The sequence below is a fragment of the Macaca fascicularis genome, chromosome 19 (genome assembly GCF_037993035.2).
Source record: "Macaca fascicularis isolate 582-1 chromosome 19, T2T-MFA8v1.1".
Classification (NCBI taxonomy): domain Eukaryota; kingdom Metazoa; phylum Chordata; class Mammalia; order Primates; family Cercopithecidae; genus Macaca; species Macaca fascicularis.
In genome coordinates, this window is record NC_088393.1 from 48,070,430 (window position 1) to 48,091,616 (window position 21,187).

The 21,187-nt window shown below is 48.4% G+C and overlaps 2 protein-coding genes and 1 pseudogene across 2 annotated transcripts in view; 2 read left to right on the plus strand and 1 right to left on the minus strand.

Annotated features, from left to right (window-relative positions):
- The window catches only part of LOC102122395 (cytochrome P450 2B6-like), a 43,561-nt gene extending 30,116 nt beyond the window's left edge, over positions 1–13,445 (plus strand). Inside the window, exons 6-11 of the mRNA XM_074023670.1 lie at positions 1,911–1,991; positions 5,060–5,207; positions 6,498–7,064; positions 7,416–8,493; positions 9,649–9,806; positions 13,096–13,445. The gene's annotated coding sequence lies outside the window, so the exon portion shown is untranslated. The remainder of the gene's footprint in view (positions 1–1,910; positions 1,992–5,059; positions 5,208–6,497; positions 7,065–7,415; positions 8,494–9,648; positions 9,807–13,095) is intronic.
- The window catches only part of CYP2B6 (cytochrome P450 family 2 subfamily B member 6), a 122,096-nt gene that overhangs the window by 12,214 nt on the left and 88,695 nt on the right, over positions 1–21,187 (plus strand). The gene's annotated exons all lie outside the window — the stretch shown is intronic.
- Positions 751–8,631, minus strand: CYP2A27P (cytochrome P450 family 2 subfamily A member 27, pseudogene; annotated as a pseudogene).

The following is a 21,187-nucleotide window of genomic DNA, read 5'->3' on the forward strand; positions in this document are numbered from 1 at the left end:
CACCCTTCCCTGAGGGAGGTGCTGCAAGTTTAATATCTTTATCACGAGGATACACCAGCCAGCCTGTGGCCAATGGGAAGCTGGCTCTGAGACTCAGCCCTGAGATGCTAACCTGTTGGCCTCTGCAGCACCTGCCAGCTTTGGGCTCCTTGTAGCCTCTGAAGAGTTAGCAGGGACTCTGCCAGTGCAAATGCATGGCACATCTTCCCTTACCAACCACAGAAATCAAACAACAAACAGAACAACATGTCTTTTAAGAGCGACAGCAGAATGGAAGGTGGGTGGAATGAGGACCACGGCGCCCTCAGCCTTCTCACTCCTCATTGTTCCCAGTGACCTCTTGTTACTCTGGGTCTGGGGCCATTCCCACCTCCCAGGGCTGCCTCTCTCCTGGGCCCTGGCCTCTGTCCTTCCTGGGGGAGCACTTTGCAAATAAACCACAGGGCTTTCTCAGGTTTGTCCAGGTTTTCAGATGCGGGAGTGTGGAAGGGACGGAAAGGGTGGAGGTGGGTAGAAGGGAAACCGCTCACGGGCAGCAAGTCAGTTGGGGTGAAACTTTGGATGGGACTCCACAGAAAAGATTAGGAGTTCCTTTCTCGCTTATATATTAACTACAGAAGCTTCTAGAATTTTATAAGGTCAAATGAAGAGGAGGCCGACAGGAGGGAGAAATTCTGATAGACTTGAGGTTTTGAGCTGTGGTCCTGGGGTGGAGCAAGACAAGAAAAGTACTGGAGATTGGGGTTTGAGGAGTCTATGCAATTTTTATTTTTAAAAATCTTTGTGGCCACATAGTAGGTGTATATAGTATAGGGTGTGTGAGATATTTCGATACAGACAATGTATAATCACAGACATACAATGTAGATAGACATACAGTGTATAATCACATATAATAATCACATCAGGGTAAATCTGGTAACCATCACCTCAAGCACTCACCATTTCTTTGTGTTACAAACGTTACAATTATATTCCCTCTATAATGTAAAATGTACAACAGGCTGGGCACTTACATGTTCAACCGAATCATATGGTTACCAGCTGTCTTAGAAATAATCACTAATAAAACCGACAGAGCCTTGACTATTTTGGCCTGGCAAGAAACACAGACGAGAAGTACTATCTATCAAAATAGATTGGCTCTTGAGTACTTGCTAGCAGCTGAAGGAGGCGCCTGTGAGAAACTTAACCTTACTAATTGTTGTCTACACATAGATGACCAAGAACAAGTAGTTGAAGACATAGTTAGAGATATGACAAAACTGGCACATGTGCCCGTGTAAGTGTGGCATGGATTGGATCCGGGGGCCATGTTTGGAAAATGGTTCCCAGCACTAGGAGGATTTAAACTCTCATAATAGGAGTTATAGTAGTAATAGGAACCTGCTTCCTGCTCCCTTGTTTGCTACCTATACTTCTTCAAATGATAAAAAGCTTCATCGCTACCTTAGTCCAACAAAATGCTACAGCACAAGTGTACTATATGAATCACTATTAATCTGTCTTGCAAGAAATCATGGGTAGTGAGGATGAAAGTGATAACTCCCACTAATGAGTGAGGTTCTCAAAGGAAGGGAATAAAGGAGGAGAAACTTGGTGTCCTTGAAATTTGTGTCCTTCCTGAGGAGGAGAGGCGGGAGGGGTGGAGGTGAAGCCCATTCTCGGTGTAGCCTCACCCCACTACCGACCTCCAGCTACAGCTCTCCTAGGGAGGAGGGGTGGAATATTATGACCTGAGAGATGTTCAGAGGAGGCTCTGATCCTCCCTGAGCCTCAGTTTCCTGAGTGTACAAAGGATGTATGAAAGATGGGGTGATCCATGCCAGGTGTCATAATGGAAGGTTTAGATGCCCCTTCCTCCAGATACACTCGCAAATATGACTGCTGTGCTATCATCTCCTTTTTAGGAATCTGAAGAATCTGCTGTGTGACCCTAGACAAATGAATCTGATTCACTCTGGGCCTTGGTTTTCCCCACTCTGAAAGGGGTAAGATGTTTCCTTCCCTTTTGCCTGGGTGCAGGTACTGAGTCGTTAAGGGAGTATCAGCTGATGACTAAAGGGTAGATTCTAACAGGAACTTGGAAGCCAGGGAAATACCAGCTACACCACAGAAAGGACAGCTGGGTGAGGGAGGCCCCTGCTGGTGTGAGCAGTGGCCTTGCAGCAAACAGTGGTCTCTTACCAATGGAAAAGGGCACAAAAGCATCACTCTTCTTAAACTGTCTCTTCCCATCCAGGAATTACTGGGGATTGAAGTCCTGGGGGTTGGAGAAGAACCTGGGGGTCTCTCAGCACGGAGCCCAGCATAGGGAACATTTCTGTGCCCTGGGAGGGAGGAGGAAGGTGTGTGAGATGAGGCGGGTTGGGGGATTGGTGAAGGTCCACAGGGGCTGGAGGGAGAACTAGGGTGCTCCAGGTGAGGGTAAGTGGCAGGCATGGGAGTTGGGGACCTCTGAGGGAGGAGCTTTGGGGGATAGAAGGTTCATGTCCCTGAGACAGGAAGTTTGGGAGACATGGGGTCCATGTCCTCTTAGGCAGGGTGTTCAGGGAAAATGAAATTTGTGTCCTTAAGGCAAAAGGGCAAGGGGAAAGGAAAAGGAAACTCATGTCCCTTGAGACAGGGAGTTTGTGGACATGGAGCTGCTGCTTCTGCGGCAAAAATTCTGTTGGAGATACAGGATTCAGGTGTCTCTGAGACGGAAGATGGAAGGGATGTGGTGACTAGAAAAATCTTTGATTTAAGGAGTGGGACAGGGGCTAGAAAGCTTCTCATGGAGATGGGATGCTGCGGTCTCAGGGAGTGTGTCGGAAGTCCTTCTAGGCTGGTGGGGGGACATGCAGCACCTTCAGGAGGAAGACATCCTGAAACTTGGTGTCCTTGTTGACCCTGTGGGCCACAGCCATGGGGATCATGTCTCCAGATCTTTGGATCTCGTGGATCACTGCCTCCGTGTAGGGCATCCTGGCCTGGTCCTCAAACTTGGGCTGCCGGTTTTGCCGATCACTCTGTCAGTCTCCTCATGGACCTTGGCTGGGGGAGGAGGGGGAATGTGTTTAGGTATTTAGGGGTCTCAGAGAAGGGATTATAGTCCAAATAGGTAAAATGGGGTAGATTACATGGCTCCACCAATGACATGGAGGTAGACCATTCAGAACAGACATTAGTCATTCGCATTGTTGGAGCAGGGTCCTGTTAACCAGGTTGTGCCAGAATCACAGGGGAGGCACAGGGAGGAACTCAAGGGATGATCCAGAGGAGCAGGCAGTGGGCACTCAGTGGGCTTGGGATGGGAGTGACTGACCAATCACTACAGACATTTTCAGTATTTTAATAGCTAGTGAGACTCAGCTGATTCCTATCAGCTGAATATTGCCCTGTCTCTGGACAGCAAAGCACGTCTCAGGGTCCTGGGATCTGGGACAGGTGGGGACATTGCACCAGGGTCAGTGGAGTTTTGAGGGTCTGGGGCTCTCCTCTTCCCTCCCCGTCCAGCCTTACCCTCCACCTCTGGGTGCTTCATGAGCAGCAGGAAGCCGTAGCGCAGGGTGGTGCTGACGGTCTCGGTGCCCGCAATGAAGAGGTTCAGCGTGGTCAGCACCAGGTTCTGCATGTAGAACTCCGTGTTGGGGTTCTTCTCCTCCTGCAGGGAGAGGGGGCTTTAGACCATCCTCACTCCTCTTGCCCTCAAGGCCCTGCTAGGGCTTTTCCTTTAGATCTACCTCTCTTTGATTCAGACCAAAGGTGGAAAGAGGGACCCTAGATCTACCAGGCTCACTCCAGGTTCCAGCCCTTGCCCTGGCTGCTGGTTCTACCCAAAATGCTCTTCCTTCTCACCTAGCTTACCTGACTAGCTGTCCTTTAACTGTCAGATTCGTTATACCTTTTCTTTTTTTTCTAAGTTAGAGACTGGGTCTTGGGATGTGGCTCAAGCTGGAGTGAAACTCATTGGCTCAAGCAGTCCTTCCGCCTCAGTCCCAGGTAGTTGGGACTATAGGCATGCACCACCAGGCCAGGCTCAGTTGTCCCTTTTTTTAAATGGTAGAAATATTTAGAAAAAGAGGGATAGAGAGATACAATGAGAAAAAGCACAGATATTGTAAGGTCGAATGAGTCAGAGAGAGTAAAAAAGAGGCATAGTTTCTCTGACAGACAGAGCTTTAAGCAACAGCATCCTATTTCTTCCCTAAAAATCTTGATGCTTACTGTGGAGGAACCCCCTCCCTTGATCCTTTCTCCCTGAGCTTAGACTCCCTAAAGCCTTCCCACATGGGAGACTGACATCCACATGGAGGTGGGGATCCTGCAATGTACAGCCAGGTCACCTGTCCACAGAGGTGTGTCTGCTAACCAGGGCATGATAGGTTAGCGAGCATGGTGGCTAAAAGCACCAGCCCTTGGATCACCTGAGGTCAGGAGTTCAAGACCAGCCTGGCCAACATGGTGAAACTCCATCTCTACCAAAAATACAAAAATTAGCTGGGTATGGTGGTGGGCGCCTGTAATCCCAGTTACTTTGGAGGCTGAAGCAGGAGAATCACTTGAACCCAGGAGGTGGAGGTTGCAGTGCGCCAAGATTGCACCATTTCACTCCAGCCTGGGTGACAAAAGCGAAACTCTGTCTCAAAAAAAAAAAAAAAAAAAAGCACCAGCCTTAGATAGACCAGGGTTTGAGCTTGGGGGACCTCAGCTTCCTCTCTGTGTGACCTCAGGGAAGCCACTTATACTCTCTGGGCCTCAGTTTTCTCAATTGTAAAATTGAGGCCATGATTGAACCTCCTCAAGAGCTGTCATGAGTGCTAAAGCAGGGACTATCTTAAAGCACTTAACACAGTGCCTGGCACATGGTAGTTCTGTAGAAGTGCTTGCTATTTGAATTCACATACAAAAGTCCTGCCTCTGGGTGAGGGGTCGGTAGATAGGGGTCACTATATCAACAGCAGTGGTTGATATAGTTGGGATTGTGAGGATTATTATGACAGGGGCTAATTTGAATGGGCCTGTGTTGTCTGCCCTCCCCACTACCAGCCTGATTTCCCTCTGCCTGGCTTTGCAGTTACTCCCATTGGCTGCTGGGGTGTACCTCCTGCAAGCGGATGAGAAAGGAGTCGATGAAGTCCCGTGGGGAATTGGGATCCAGTGTGCGCTGGTTGTGCTCCACCTTCTTGGCTATGAAGTCCTCCAGCCCTTGCAGCTCTTTAAAGGTCTGTTGCTGTGGTCCTGGCAGGTGTGTCATTACCGAAGAGAACATCTCGTAGAGCTGGGGTTGTGGAGAGAGGATGGGAAGGGAAGGACAGCTGTCAGGGGGCAGGAATTGATGGGAATGGAACCTGTGTCAGAGAAAGAAAGGCACTGGGTTGAAGGCACTTACGTGCCCAGGTGTTCAGGTATTTCAGTGGGGCTGGATGGGAGCATATATCTAAGTTTTCATGAGGGTTAAGGGAGAAGGCTACTGTCCAGGAATTTAGGTAAGATGGATTGAGGCATACATCCAGGTTTCAGTAAGGCTGGATTGGAGCACACAGCTAGGTGTTTAGATATTCAAGGCAGGATGTGTTGGAAGACACCTGTTCAAGTGTTTAGCTACTCGGGTGGGGCTGGCATGAGGGGAGTGTCACCTGTCTAGGTATTTAGGCATTCAGGTGGGCTTCCTTGGAGACAACTACCAAGATACTTATTGGGTCTGGATTGGGGGCTTTTGTTCAGGTGTTCAGGTATTAAAGCGGGGCTGGTGAAGAAGTAGAGGGGATACCTGTTCAGGTGTTTACCTATCCAAGTGGGATGCATTGGGGGCACCTCTGTAAGGTGTGTGATTGGAAAGGTTGTGGGGAACACTTATTTGGGTGTCTGGGGAATAATCTGTCTAGATATTTATGTGTTTAGGGTGTTGGTTAGGACAGCTGTCGATGTTTTCAGGTATTTAAGTGGGTGAAGTAGAGGGTGCTTGGCCAGATATTCCAGTGGGCTAATTTGGGACATTTGTGTAGATGTGAAATGATTATGATGGGCCGGATTTTGCAGCACCAGGTGTTCAGGTATGCAGGAAGGGGTAGAGGCAGTCACTTGTCCAGGTGTTAAAATAGTCAGAAGAACAGGGTAGGGAGCACCTGTTACAAATTAGGGTAAGTTGGGGATGGGAACACGTGCCCAGGTGAGAGAGCTGAGCTGAGGGCTTGCATCCTGCCCGCAGGCTTTGTTTTGGGGAGCATCTGTTGAGCTATCCAGGTGTCTTTGGAGACTGGGTATTGGACACCCATCCTGGTTTCTGGTGCAACTGTCCAGTTGTCCAGTATTGGGGGCTGATTTGAGGGGACACTGCCTGGAGGCAGGTGGGCGTTTGGGGCACCTGTCCCCATGTAGGGGAGCAGTTGGCAGGTTGTGGTAGGGGCGTCAAGGGCCGGGTTGCAGCCGGTTACCTGCCCCGTGGAGGTTGCCGTGAACTGGAAGCTTTCCCGCATCATGCGCAGCAGTGACAGGAACTTTTGTCCTCATAGTCAAAGCGGTCACCAAAGGCAATGGAGCTGATGACATCGGAGACGGTTCGGCTCAGGAAGAAGGTGGGATTGATCCTGGAGCTTGCGGGTGTGGCGGTGTGTTGGGGGAGAAGGGGTTTGGGGAGAGAGTCAACTCAGAGGTCTGATGCCAGTCTGAGAATTCCAGGAGGCACTGCCCTGATAAGCCAAATTCCCAGCGCCAGACTCCAGGGCTAGGAGCGCGGGCGCCTTTCCCCACCTAGTCCCCGTTCCCGGACATAATTGCGCGCGCGGGTTCCTTGCCCTGGGCGTTTTTCTTCTCCAGCCTCAGCTGCTCACCGCGCGTGCTCACCGCGCGTGCTCACCGCGCGTGCTCACCGCGCGTGCTCACCGCGCGTGCTCACCGCGCGTGCTCACCGCGCGTGCTCACCGCGCGTGCTCACCGCGCGTGCTCACCGCGCGTGCCCAGGAGGGCCTGGATGAGGAAGCGCGCCTTCTCCTGGATACCTCCTGATGCCGTGCTTGCCCACCCCGAAGTTCCGCAGGGTGGCGATGGAGAAGAGTCTGAGCAGCTTGGCGCGCTCCAGGGTACTGAAGGTCACTCCTGGGGAGGGAACGCAGGGGTGGAGTCAGGCGGCGGGGGCAGGCGCAGAAGCCTCGCGCAGGAGAGCTGCAAACTCAGTCAGAGAAACAGGGACAGAGACCGAATGGGAAGAAGAGGATCGGAAAAGAGACAGGCCAGACAGATGCACAGCGAAACAGAGGGAGACGGGACACTCCACAGAATATAAAGAGGGAAGGAGGGAGAGAAAGAGACAGAGATGGGAGAAGAGGATGGAAGGAGGGGAAGTGAGATATGGGGAGATCTGGGAGGAGAAAATAAAAAATGGTGAAAGAGTCTCTTTTGTTTGTATATTTGTTTATTTGTTTTTGAGACAGATTCTCGCTCTGTCGCCCAGGCTGGAGTGCACTGTCGCGATCTTGGCGGCTCACCGCAACCTCCACCTTCCGGGTTCAAGTGTAAAAATGGTGAAAGATTCTTAAGCTGAGCTGGAGAAGAGGGAAAATTACTGCGACAGAAACAGAGAGGGTCTGGAAGGAGGAGAGACCGTTACCAGGAGATGGAGGCTGGAGATGTGGAAGTAGGAATACTGTGAAATCCTAAGACAGAGGAAGAAGGAGAGGTCAGTGGACAGAGGAGAAACACGGAGAAGCACAGAATCTGAGAAGGACAAAAAGACAAATGAAGACAGAGGACCAGGGCTGGAAAACGGAAGCCCAGGATTGTCCTCAGAGATGGAGACAGAGGGGAAGGAGGAGACTCCAGTGAGAGAGGCAGGGAGAAATCTGGACAGGGACAGGGATGCTGGAGACAGGCAAGAGGGAGAGGACACAATGAAGGGAGCTGGGGAGAGAAGACCAGACTGGGAGCTCTGCTGCAGCCTTCAGTGGGCAGGAAAGTCAGGGAGAAGGCTGGGGACGCAGAGGCCATCGAGTCGGCCTGGCCAACTTCCTCCTCCGGGATCCCCTCACCATAGCCTTTGAAGAGCCAGTCGAAGGTGGCCTGCTCGCCTCGCCCGCTGAACTCCTCAGCCTGGTCCACCAGAGCCTCCCTGACGGCATCATATCCGCACAGCACCACCACCCGCCGGGGCCCCGGGTGAATGGTGAACACGGGGCCATAGCGCTCACTGATCTGATGGAGGCGGGTGGGAGTGGTTAGAGGGAGCAGCTGCTACTCCGGATGGACCCAGCACTGATATTTCATGTACTGGGATGCTTCGCCCAGTCAGGTTCTCACAGTCAGGGAGCTGGACATCCCAAGATCCTGTCTTTCCTGGCTAGGACCCTGACGCTGAACCTCCAAAACTCCCTTTCCTGAGTCTCTGGTCCACAGTGGTCAATCCCCGCCACAAAGCTCCAGCCAGCTGGGCAGCCCCCACCCCGTGCCACCCATCCCCCTGCCTTGGGACGCCTTCATGAGGGAGTTGTACATCTGCTCTGTGTTCAGCTGCAAGTAGTTTCCAATGAAGGGCAATGGGGTGGGTCCCGGAGGCAGCTTTCCCTTGCTGTTCCTCTGCTGCCAGACAGACATCAAGACCATCACAGTCAGGCAGGCCAGCAAGGCCACCAGGAGCAGCCCTGAGGCCAGCATGGTGGCAGTGGGATGATCGATGGTGACGGCTGGGGTGGTTTGCCTTTATACTGCCTGAAAAAGAGGGGTGGACTTTGACTGGTTATATAATCACCTCATTTGGTGATTGTAACTACACTCCCTCCATGAACTCCCCCTAGCTTGGGACACAGCCAGCAAGGGAGGAGGAGGGGGACCCCAGGGCAGCTGAACCAGGAGGGGACCTCCAGACTAAATCTGTGGTACTTTGGGAAGGGTGCCGCAGGGCTGTGGATTTAGGAGGAGGCATCAGATAAACTGTAGAACTGAGGAGTTTGGAATATTTGCACAGGGGAGCACCTGGATTTTGGATTTGGGATCTGGGAGTGAGAATGCACCCCAAAGTTGTGGATTTGGGGGTCCCAAGGAGAAGAATCCAAAGGTCTGGGTTTTATTAGGGTGAGATGGAAGTGTGGCTGTGCATTTGGGGTCTTCTGGTGAGGAGGATGCAGGATTAAGAGTCTCAGGAGGGGGGATTCCAGGCATATGGACTTGAGAGTCTTGGGGCTAGGAAGACCCAGGGTGTGGGTGTGGAGTTTCTGGGAGGAGGAGTGTGTAGCAAGCCCAGCAGGTCCTCCCAGAAAACCCAGCAGCCCAGCACTGGGCCCAGGGACTGACTTGATTTTGCTGTGGCCCAGAGCTGTCTCTTAATGCCCAGAATCCTCATTGGAACCTCAGAGTGAGGCCAGAATGGGTGCCATAGAACCTCCACTGCCCATCTCTGGTTGGGAAAGGGTTGGAAGACTAGAGCCATATTTCAAGGGAACTTTCCCCACACCTGGAGGAGAGTACCTCCTGTTATCAGTTGGCAGAGGGATTGGCCAGGTCTGGAGAAATAGTAGTAACAACCCCCAAATGGTGGAAACATCTCATGTCCCAAGGGTTGGAATTTACAAAGACCTCCACTGGTTTCCAACAAGATCCTTAGGGAAACCCACTAGATTGATTGTATCATCCCTATTAATATTATTGTTATTTATGTTTCTCATTTTATATAAGGGTCTATGGAGGACAGAAAACAGACAGTGGGCAGGGGACATGCGTGAGTGGCCCTGAACTCCCATCTCTCCTGCTCTGCGTCCTTAGTTCCCCTTTCTGGATTTCGTTTTCCCACCAGTGGAAAGGAACTATTTAGAAAGAGAGGATCATATTTGAAGGTGAGTTAAGTCTCCTTTAAGGGTGATTCCTGCTTTGTCAGGGGCTACTACTATTAGCAGGCAGAGGGAGCAATCGCAGAAGAGATTGGGGTAAACTCCAGTGTTAGGCACAGAGGCAGAGCCTGGGGTGGGTAGGAGTGGAGAAGGATGAGTAGCCTCCTGTCCTTCCCTCAGGGAAATTCTTCCTTAGTAAACAGGACAGTTACCCTTTGGTGAGCATGGTTGCATATGGGAAGAGCAAGTCTAGGTGTGTATGACCTGGTCGAATCTGTAACAATGAAGTTGGTTCATCATCATCCTCATTTTGAAGATGAGCAGATCTAGACTCCATAAATCCAGTTGAGTGAGGTCACACAGGGGGTAAGTGAGGGAGCTGGGATGTGCACTCTCTCCTCGTTCCCCTTCAGTGACTGGCCTAGATCACCCTGGGAGTCAAGTGCGGGCCAGGCTTAGCAGGAGGTGAGTGCCGAGATTGGTATCAGCAGTGGACACAGGGATGACCCTGGCGGGTTCTGATATCTGCATCAGATATGGCCAGGGAGGGGAGGCATCGTGTTGGCTTTGGGACTGCCCCCAGGTGTACGCAAGGATGGGAAACAAGTTGGCACTGAGCTTGGCACCAGGAGAATATTAAAGTCATGTTTGGTGCCAAGAGGGCTCTGTGTGTTGTCTCAGGTGTCACTGAGGGCATAAGAATGTCCTGCTTCAGGAGGGCATGAGAGTGTCCTGCTTCAGGAGGGCATAAGAGTGGTACCATATAGGGTCTGAGGTTGGTTCCAGTGGGCTCTGACATGAGCATTAGGCAGGTGCTGAGATTGGTCCTATGTGGGTCTGAGATAAGCCTCAGCCAGATCCTGAGAGGGGCCCCAGATGGCTGCAGGACAGGCTCTGATGGTTGGTCCTTCCAGGGTTGCACCTCTCCTCTGGGTCACCAACTTTGGACAAGTGGAGGTAGGTGAGGTTGACACTCCCAGGACTGGCTCTAACTGGCTCAAATTAGCTGTTGAGCTCTGAGACCTATGTGGAGGGATCAAAGAGCAGAGAACAAAGCAGAGAGAGGGAAGCCGTTGATTGATTTTGTGGGGTAAGAGGTGGGAAGGAGGATTAGCACCAGCGGGACAGACATCAATCCCTTTAATCCTGGTCACCAACCTGCACTCAGGCTGGCCACAAGCCTGGGTCCTTCCTCTTCTCCCTCATTGCTTAAAAAGGAGAGAGGTAGAAATGTGGGGAGTTTGTTTCTTAATGAGGTTGGCACTAGGAAGGGCACTGAGTGTTCAGACAGGCTGCCATGACCTGGCCAGGGAGGGCGTGGGGAGTCAGGTTGGGAGAACTCTAGTATTTGGAGACATAGAGGTCTGGCAATTTTGGCCCTGTTGATTACTCTGGAGCGTGGAGTAAGAGAATGGTATCTGAAATTACGTGGGAGGGACTTGTCCCAGTGGTGGTGACTTGGGTACAGGCTTTCAGAGTGAGTTAGTGGCGAACCCAGGAAAATCCCTTTCCATTGTTGGGCCTGTGTTTCCCTTTCTGGATGGATGGTACAGTGGTTAAGAACAAGGTTAAGGCATGGATTGGAATCCAAACCTTATCCCTTCTTTGTTGTGTGACCTTGAAGAACTGACTTCATCTCTCTGAACCTTATGGAGCCAAAAATAGCTCCTAGCTCTTCAGCTGTTTAGGTGAGAAGTATATGGGTCAATGCAGGCGAGTTACATGTAAGTGTGCAATGAATATTGGCTGTTCTTATTAAGGATGAACAGAATGGATGAGATGTTCTCCAAGCCCCCTCCTGGCTTTTGCAATTCTCTGGTCTAATGTTCCCAAAGCTTTTCCTTTGAGAAGGGGGAAGGGAGACAGAGTCTTTTGGGAACCTCTCTCCCCATCCCTTCCTTAGCATAGGCAAGCCTTACCCCATGAAGCTGTGAATAGGAAATTGACCTTAGGCTGCCTCCTAGAGCATGGCACTGAGTTAAGTAATATTCGCAGGAAGAAAGGCCAGTGTTAGGCCCTCAGATTACTCTGGATGGGCCTGGAGCCCTGGCCAGGACTTCGCCCACCTGTCTCTCTCCCTTTTTCTCTGGTCTTGTCTTTCTGTCTTTCTCTTTCTCCTTCCCTGCAAGTCAACCTTCCCCTCAAACACCCTGTGTGCTCCTGCAACTTTGCAAGTTTGCGTCATTTTGTCCAGTGGTTTCTCCTAGATGCCTCTGCCATGTTTATCCTTATTTATATGCCTGTCTGTGTGTGTGTCACTCTGGGTGCATGCTTGAGGTTTCTGTATGCATATATGTTTCAGCATGTCCCTGTTGATAGATGAATTTATGCATGCACCAGGCTTTGTGGGATGTGTGTTTGTGCTGGATAAGTGGGCATCCATTCCAACTTATGTCTGCACATGCACGTTTGTGTGAGTGCCTGATGAGGTGCATGTATGTCCATGCCACTCTTCCTGAATGTTTGCCAGTCTCTGTCTGTCTGTGCATGTAGTCTGAGTGCATGCTTTGGGTTTTATCCCTTGGGGGGTATCTATGATGTACATTTCTTTGTCCAACCTGATACATGGCTGCATGTTCACATTTGTGTGGATGCATGCACAACTGGGTGACTACATATACGTGTGTGGATGTTTTTGTGCATACATTCTGGTGTCTGTATGCAGGCACGTGGGCCCTGTTGTGTACACATGAACATCTGGTTCACAAACACCTGTCTGTTTGGATTAAAAAATAGCCCTAGCCTAGACCCATTTCTCTTCAAAACAAAACAAAGCAACAACAACAAAACACCGTGTGAAGCTTTTTATGAGTATGATCTTAATTACACTCTGCACTGCAAGCCTGTGACGTTGGTTTTATCATCTTCGTTTTGCAAATGAGTTGGATAAGGCTTCCAAAATTGGAAGTCCTTTGCTTTGGATTCTACAGCAAATGAGGGTAGAGCTGGTGTATGGCCTTGTGTGATTGTCAAGTCCATGCTGTGAACTACCACTCTGGACTGCCAAGTTCCACCTGTTTTCTTTATGAAACATCAGAAAATTACCCCTAATCTCCTGTGGTTCTTGAAAAACTTCCCTGTAAGCCTGTAACAAAACATTCCAAAATGTTAGGGGGAAAAAAGTCTTTTATTAGGAGGGAGACTTCAACTTCTATAGTTTTTGTGTTCTTTGGAAGATTAACCAAAGATCTGGTCAGCTGGCATACCCCTCAGGCCATTGGCAGTGAGACAGTGCAGGGGTTGGGGAGCTAGCTGTTGTGGGTGGAGAGTAAAATGTCTGTGTTTCATATTTCAGAGTGATGACAAGGGTGAAGGTGGGCCTGTGGAAGTGTTGGCTGAAATAGAGTGAAGAAGGTCAAAGAAAAGAAGAAAGTCAAGATTCTTTCTTTCTGAGTGTTTGGACAGCTCACATCCATGGCCAGAAAGTGCTTCCCTACCAGTAGAATGTCAGGGCGTAGAGTAGAGAGGCAGGAAAGAAGTTGGGTAGATGACAGAGATGAACAACTTTTTAAATAACAGGGTGAAGTGTCAGTGTCCAAGTGTTCTGGAGAGTTTTTTCTGGTAATTGTTGAGTAGCTTCTATTAGATCAAGCATCCTGTGAATAACAGCTATTAACTCTGAATAAAACATTTTTAAGAACCCAATTCTCTGAAATTACTGGAGAGTGAACAAAACCAGTAGATACTGAAGGGGGTTGGATGAAAGAGATTTCCTATTTTGGGTGTTTTTTTTTTTTAATGCTTTCAGCCTAAAGGCAGACCCTGGAAAGTGCCTTGTGAGGTGGCTTAATCCCAGATAGAGATGTTTTAATTTTTTTTTTTTTTTTTTTTTTGCTGCTTTGTTTTCTTATTTTTATTTTTAGAGACACAGCCACACTCTGTCCCCCAGGCTGAAGTACAGTGGTGCAACCTTGGTTCGGTGCAACCTTGGTTCATTGCAGCCTTGACCTCCTGGACTCAAATGATCCTCCCACCTCAGTCTCCCGAGTAGCTGGGACTACAGGCATATATCACCGTGTATGGCTAATTTTTTTTTTTTTTTTTTTTTTTGAGACGGAGTCTCACTCTGTTGCCCAGGCTGGAGTGCAGTGGTGCGGTTTTGGCTCACTGCAAGCTCCACCACCTGGGTTCACACCATTCTCCTGCCTCAGCCTACTGAGTAGCTTAGACTACAGGTGCCTGCCAGCATGCCCAGCTAATTTTTTGTATTTTTTAGTAGAGACGGGGTTTCACCATGTGAGCCAGGATGGTCTCTATCTCCTGACCTCGTGATCCACCCACCTTGGCCTCCCAGAGTGCTGGGATTACAGGTGTGAGCCACTGCACTCGGCTGCATATGGCTAATTTTTTAATCTTCATTTTTTTTGTAGAAATGGGGCTGCCTATGCTGGTCTCGAAATCCTGGTCTCAAGTGATCCTCCTGCCTTAGCTTCCCAAAGTGCTGGGATTACAGACATGAACACACCATGCCTGGCCTATGTCTTAGTTTTCAACAAGAAAGCTTAAATAGTAAAATAAACAAATAATCCTAGAAATAGAAAAAAAAAACTGTAGGATATAAAGGATATATATTAGCATATAAAGACAGAAAATATTTTGGTATAGCTGTACAGTGTGTTTGTGTTTTCAGCTAAGTGTTATTACCAAAGAGTCAACAATTTAAACAATTTTTAAAGCTTATAAAATAAAACAGTTACAGTCAACTAAAGTTAATATATTTACTCATTTATTTAATTTTGAGACAGGGTCTTGCTCTGTCACTGAGGCTGGAGTGCAGTGGTGAGATCATGACTCACCGAAGCCTCGACCTCCTGGGCTCAAGCAATCCTCCCACCTCAGCCTCCTGAGTAGCTGGGACCACAGGCATGTGCCACCACACGCAGTTAATTTTTGTATCTTTTACAGACAGAGTTTTGCCATTTTGCCCAGGCTGGTCTCAGACTCCTGGGCTTAAGTGATCTACCCACCTCGGCCAAAGTGCTGGGATTACAGGCATGAGCCACTGTGTCCAGTCTAAATTTAATTTATTGTTAAAATATTTTAAAAAATAAATTTATTTAAAATAATTAAAAAAGATAAATTTAGTCTACAATAGTGTACAATAGTGTCCTAGGCCATCACATTCATTCATCCCTCACTGACTCGCCCAGAGTAACTCCCAGTCCTGTAACCTCCATTTATGGTGAGTGCCCTACATGGGTGCCACTTGTTCTTTTTTTTTTTTTTTTTTGAGACGGAGTCTTGCTCTGTCGCTCAGGCTGGGGTGCAGTGGCCGGATCTCAGCTCACTGCAAGCTCCACCTCCCGGGTTTACGCTATTCTCCTGCCTCAGCCTCCTGAGTAGCTGGGACTACAGGCCCCGCCACCTCGCCCGGCTAGTTTTTTGTATTTTTTAGTAGAGATGAGGTTTCACCGTGTTAGCCAGGATGGTCTCGATCTCCTGACCTCGTGATCCACCCGTCTCGGCCTCCCAAAGTGCTGGGATTACAGGCTTGAGCCAGCCACTTGTTCTTTCATGCTATATTTTTACAGTACCTTTTCCATGTTTAGATATGTTTACATACACAGATATTTACCATCGTGTTATAGTTACCCACAGTATTCAGTACAGTAACATGTTGTACAAGTTTGTAGCCTAGGAGCAATAGGCTCTACCATATAGCCTAGGTGTGTAGTAGGCTATTGTTAGAAATAAATTTTCAGTGCCGCAAAAGAAATAACACTCAAACACAAATTTAATTTTCTCAGCAAGGCAATTTTTACTGCTACAGAAGGGTGTGATTCATGGATGGAGCAATGGCAAGAGCACATCTGAACAAGGGAGGGGAAGGGGTTCTTATTCCTGATGCAGGTAACCCCTACTGCTGCATCATTCCCTGACTGGCTAGGGTTGGATTGCACAGTCTAAGCTAATTCTGATTGGTGATTTTAAAGAGAGCAGGAGTATGAGTTGGAGTGGTGGGGTGAGTAGTTTGGTGGGAAGGACAGTTACAGAACAGGTGACTCAGGATGACTCAGGTCAGAGCAGGTGATGAGGGGTGACTCAGGATGGAATAGGTGATAGAGGCTAGGAGAGGGTAGTTTATTGAAATGAGGGGCAAGGAGACAAAGAGAATGAGAAAGTTAAACTTTAAAATGAAGAACAAAGAACAGGGGAGCTGAACATACTGACACGTTGGTCCTTTGGAGAGGATCTCAGAACTCGTTGTACTTAACAATTTACAGGCTAAAATCTTTGATGAGGGATTTATTATATCCTACACTATGTACCAACTCACAGCCCAAGCAGCATGCTCAGGTGGTGTCGGTGGCATTGGCAGTGGCATGGTGGGTAGGAAGAGCTTGTCCTCAGGACATGAGCAATTGTGCAGCAGCCTTGCTGTTGGGGGTACAAGGTTCATGGCAGTGGCCCCAGACAGGCAGCTCTCAGGCTCTGGGGAGCATGTGCTTTGACTCCCTTTGTCCCTGAGGCAGCTTCCCAGTATGCTGCACCACCCATCCCTCAGGGTGTAAGCCCACTACATGGGCTAGAGTGCTGGGGACCCAGCCATGTTGCTGTATCCTGCTACAGTCCTCTAGGCAAACGGAGGGATGTCAGTGGGGCTCTAGGGATTTGGAGATGATGGGGCTGTTGACGCCCCAGGGCTGTTTTTTGTTTGTTTGTTTTTGAGACAGAGTTTTGCTCTTGTTGCTCAGGCTGGAGTGCAATGGCGCAATCTCGGCTCACTGCAATCTCCACCTCCCAGGTTCAAGTAATTCTCCTGCATCAGCCTCCCAAGTAGCTGGGATTACAGGTGCCCATCACTGTACCCAGCACATTTTTGTATTTTTAGTAGAGATGGGGTTTCACCATGTTGGCCAGGTTGGTTTCGAACTCCTGACCTCAGGTGATCTGCCCGCCTCAGCCTCCCAAAGTCCTGGGATTGCAGGTGTGAGCCACCATGCCCAACCTGCCCCAGGGTTGTTGAAGCCCATGGCAGGATGTGGTATAGTTGGGGCTGGGCTCTCACAACAGCACCGTACTGCAGCTGCTTGGGTCTCAGTGCATGTGGGAACAGCATGAGCTCCCTATCTGGAAAAATATCATTGCGTGGACTCCAGGCAGTTCTTTACACTGGTCTCAGGGCCTGAGAGTGTCAAGGGGCTCTCCCACAGCAGGAATGTGGGAGTCCATGGTGGCAATATGGGCTTCTAGGAGTCTCTCACCTTCCCTCCTTGCCCCCACCAGCCAATTCCCTCCCTCTCATTCCATGCCTCAGGTGTTAGCTGTCACTTCTCTGCTCAATCCTAGTCCCTCTTAGATGTGGTGATCTGCTGGCTGTTGAGGTTGTTCTTTGTGGAAGAGGAGGAGTGCAGGGCGGGTGCCTCCAGTCAGCTGTTTTGAAGCCTCCCCTTCAGGACATGATGTTTGAATTACAGTTGCTTTATAATAGGTTTTGAAATCAGGTGGTGTAATACCTCCAGTTTTGTTCTTTTGCTCAAGATTGTTTGGGCTAGTCAGGGTCTTTCACGGTTCTGTTTGAATTCAAGGATTTTTTTCTATTTCTGTAAAAATGACATTGGAATTTTGATAGGGAGTGCATCGAATCTGGAGATCTCTCTTTCTCCCTTTCTCCCTTTCTCCCTTTCTTTCTTTCTTTCTTTCTTTCTTTCTTTCTTTCTTTCTTTCTTTCTTTCTTTCTTTCTTTCTTTCTTTCTTTCTTTCTTTCTTTCTTTTCTTTCTTTCTTTTCTCCTTTCTTTCTTTTTTCTTTTCTTTTTTTTTTGTTTTGTTTTTGAGATGGAGTTTCACTGTTGTCGCCCAGGCTAGAGTCCAATGGCACCATCTCACCTCACTGCAACCTCTGTCTCCTGGGTTCAAGTGATCCTCCTGCCTCAGCCTCCCCAGTAGATGGGATTACAGGCACCTGCCACCACACCTGCTCAGGATATATATATACACACATACACATATATATACACACACATACACACACACACACACACACACATACACATAGTATTTTTAGTAGGGAAAGGGGTTCACCATGTTGGCCAGGCTGGTCGCGAACTCCTGACCTCAGGTGATCCACCCACCTTGGCCTCCCAAAGTGTTGGGATTACAGGCATGAGCCACTGTGCCTGGCCAGATCCCTTCTTTCTTGGAGGCAGCAGCCAGAAGCTCTGCTGGGAGAGAGCAACATCCTCCCCTAACTGCCCCCTCTCATTTTAGCCTTTCTAGGGAAAACCTGACTGCCTGGTTTGTCAGTCAGCCTGGTCTCCTCAACTACTGCATGTGTGTGTTGAAAATATTTGCATGATGCTGTCAAGGTTGCAGACAAATAGCAATAATTTTACATGGTTGGTGAGAATGTAAATTAATTCAACCATTGTAGAAGATGGTGTTCCACAAAGATTTAGAACCAGAATTCCTCAAAGATTTAGAACCAGAAATACCATTTGACCCAGCAATCCCATTACTAGGTATAAACCCAAAGGAAAATGAATCATTCTATTACAAAGAGAAATGCACACATGTGTTCATTGCAGCACTATTCACAATAGCAAAGACATGGAACAACACAAATGGCCATCAATGATAGACTGGATAAAGACAATGTGGTACATATACACCATGGAATACCACACAGCCATAAAAAGGAACGAGATCACATCCTTTACAGGGACATGAATGGAGCTGGAAGCCATCATCCTCAGCAAACTAATGCAGGAACAGAAAACCAAACACCGCACGTTCTCACTTATAAGGGAGCTGAACAATGAGAACACCTGGATACAGGGAGGAGAACAACATACACTGGAGCCTGTCAGGGGTGGGGTGAGAGGAGAGGAGAGCATTAGGGAAAATAGCTAGTGCATGCTGGGCTTAATACCTAGGTGATGGGTTGATGGGGGCAGCAAACCATTATGGCACACATTTACCTATGTAACAAACCTGTGCACCCTGCACACATACCCCAGAACTTAAAATCAAAATTAAAAAAAAAAAAAAATTTGCATGATTGTTGGTGTGTGAAAGTCTCACAATAAACCATGAATTCAAAAGTATTTAAATTGGCTGATGAGTCATCATGAAACTGCTCATCCTCACCCCTACACCTGTCAGAGTTAGCACAATTGACAGGGGTTGCATAAGAATTCCAACCTCACATGAGACTGGGTCATGCCCCAAAATCAAGGTGTGAGGATGTACACTTGTACATGGGGATGGGGAGAGATGTGGAGGGAAGGGGAGGAAAAACTATTTCAGAACAATAATTTATCTACCATAGGAGTAATTTTTACTTTCTTCTTTACATTTTCTGTATTGTTTAAATTATTTTAATAAAGTGTGCATCATTCCAGCATCAGACAAAAAAATAAAGCCATGTTGGGTTGCAAACCAAAGGGCGGAGCTGTCGAGTATTTGTGTATCTTTATTATTACCCAGGTTTTAAATGGTTTGGTTTTGGGTAAAGTAAACCATATTAGTTTCCCTAAAGCTTCCATAACAAATTACAACAAACTGGGTCATTCAGAACAACAGAAATTTGTTCTCCCACAGTTCTGGAGGCCAGAAATCTGAAATCAATGTAACAGCAGGGCCATACTCCCTCTCAAGGCTTGGAGGGAGAAGTCGCTTCGTTCTTTCTCCCAGTCTTTGGGAATTGCCTGCAATCCTTGCATTCCATGGTTTATGAACTGCATCATTCCAGTCTCTGCCTCCATATTCACATTGCCTCATCTTTTGTGTGTGTGTGTTTTGCTTTTCTGTCTCTGATCTCTCTCGCTGTGACTTTTTCTTATATTTAAAAAAAAAAACAAACTTGTATTAGGCCAGCACAGTGGCTCATGCCTGTAATCCCAGCACTTTGGGAGGCTGAAGTGGGAGGATCAGGTGGAAGGATTGCTTCAGCCTAGGAGGTGGATGTTGCAGTGAGCTAATATCACACTACTGCATTCCAGCCTGGATGACAGGCAAGACCCTGTCAAAAAAAAAAAAAAAAAAAAAGAAAGGTAAAAAAAGAAAGAATGAAAGAACACATGATAGAAAGAAAGAAAGAAAAGAAAGAAAAGAGAAGGGGGAGGGAAGGAAGAAAAGAAGGAAGGAAAAAATGTATTAAAGGTTGATCTTGATGGGCTTCAGGATACAACTATCCCAAAATATAGTATTTGGCCTTTGAGAAAACAGCAGAAGCAGGAAGATAGATCATCCTCCTCTTCTCCCTCCTTTCTCCTGTGAAGGAGGTAATAAAACCTAGGAATGATTCTCTGGCACTGCTCAAGCCCACACAGAGCTCCAGGGGCCTTAAATCCGGAGCAGCCCTGCACCAGGTGCCATAGCCCCACCAAGGGAGGACAGACTCCTTCACACACCCCAGGATATGTGTCACAGTGAAGTGACCACGTAGTCTGGGGTGATACTCAAGGTTTGCTGTCTCGGCGAAGGAAATCAAGGATGGGGACACACAAAGAGTGAGGTTAAGAGTGAAAGTTTAATAGGTGAAAGAAAGAGAATAGCTCTCTGCTGGAGAGAGGGATCCTAGAGAAATGGGTTGCTGGATCCACAGTGAAATGCAGGAGATTTTATAGATGCCTGGTGAGGAGGTGGTGTCTGATTTACATAGGGTGTGAAAGATTGTTGGACCATATGTGCCATTTGCATAGGGCATGAAAAACTGGTTAAGACTAGGTGTTCCATTTGCATAGGACACAAATTTCTGGCTGCCTCCACCCTAATCTTTTATTGTGCAGGCAGGTCCTCTGCCTGGCCTGCACCATGTTGCCCATCCCTGTGTTGTACACATGGTAACAGAGAAAAAAGGGGGATGATGGAGCCTCCATGTTGAACATACCTGGCTCCTAGCTAGCCCTTTTCTATTGGTACAGTTGCCAGCATTCCCCAGTACAAGCTTCCAGCTCACTTATTTATCTTTGCAGCTGGATTTTTCAGGCTGCTCTTTGTTAGAAAAGAAATTATTTTGGGGATTGCTTTGTGTTAGAAGGGAAGCTCTGTCAAGGACTCTGTTGCCCTCACTATCTGCTTAAATCATTTCTTTCTACCTTCTGTATCAACAGGATACTGAGGTGTGGAAAAACTGTGGACTGTGTGATCCCCTACCCATGCTGCTCCTCACCAGACAGGGCTCACCACCTTGGGCTCCCAGTACAGCTACCCTGCCCCTACCTGGATACTGTGGTTGGTCATGGCTCTTGCATTCCTCTGGAATGGAACTCCAAAGGTAACTGACAGACCCTGTGCAGTTGCTGGCAGCAGCTGTTCTCATTCCTTCTGCCCTGAGGCTAAGAGAGAACAAGGAGGCTGGACACTTCTGTGCACCTCCAGCAGAACTGTGCATGCCACAGCTCCCTACTTCTGCTGTTCTCTGACAAATGTGGTTTGCCACCTT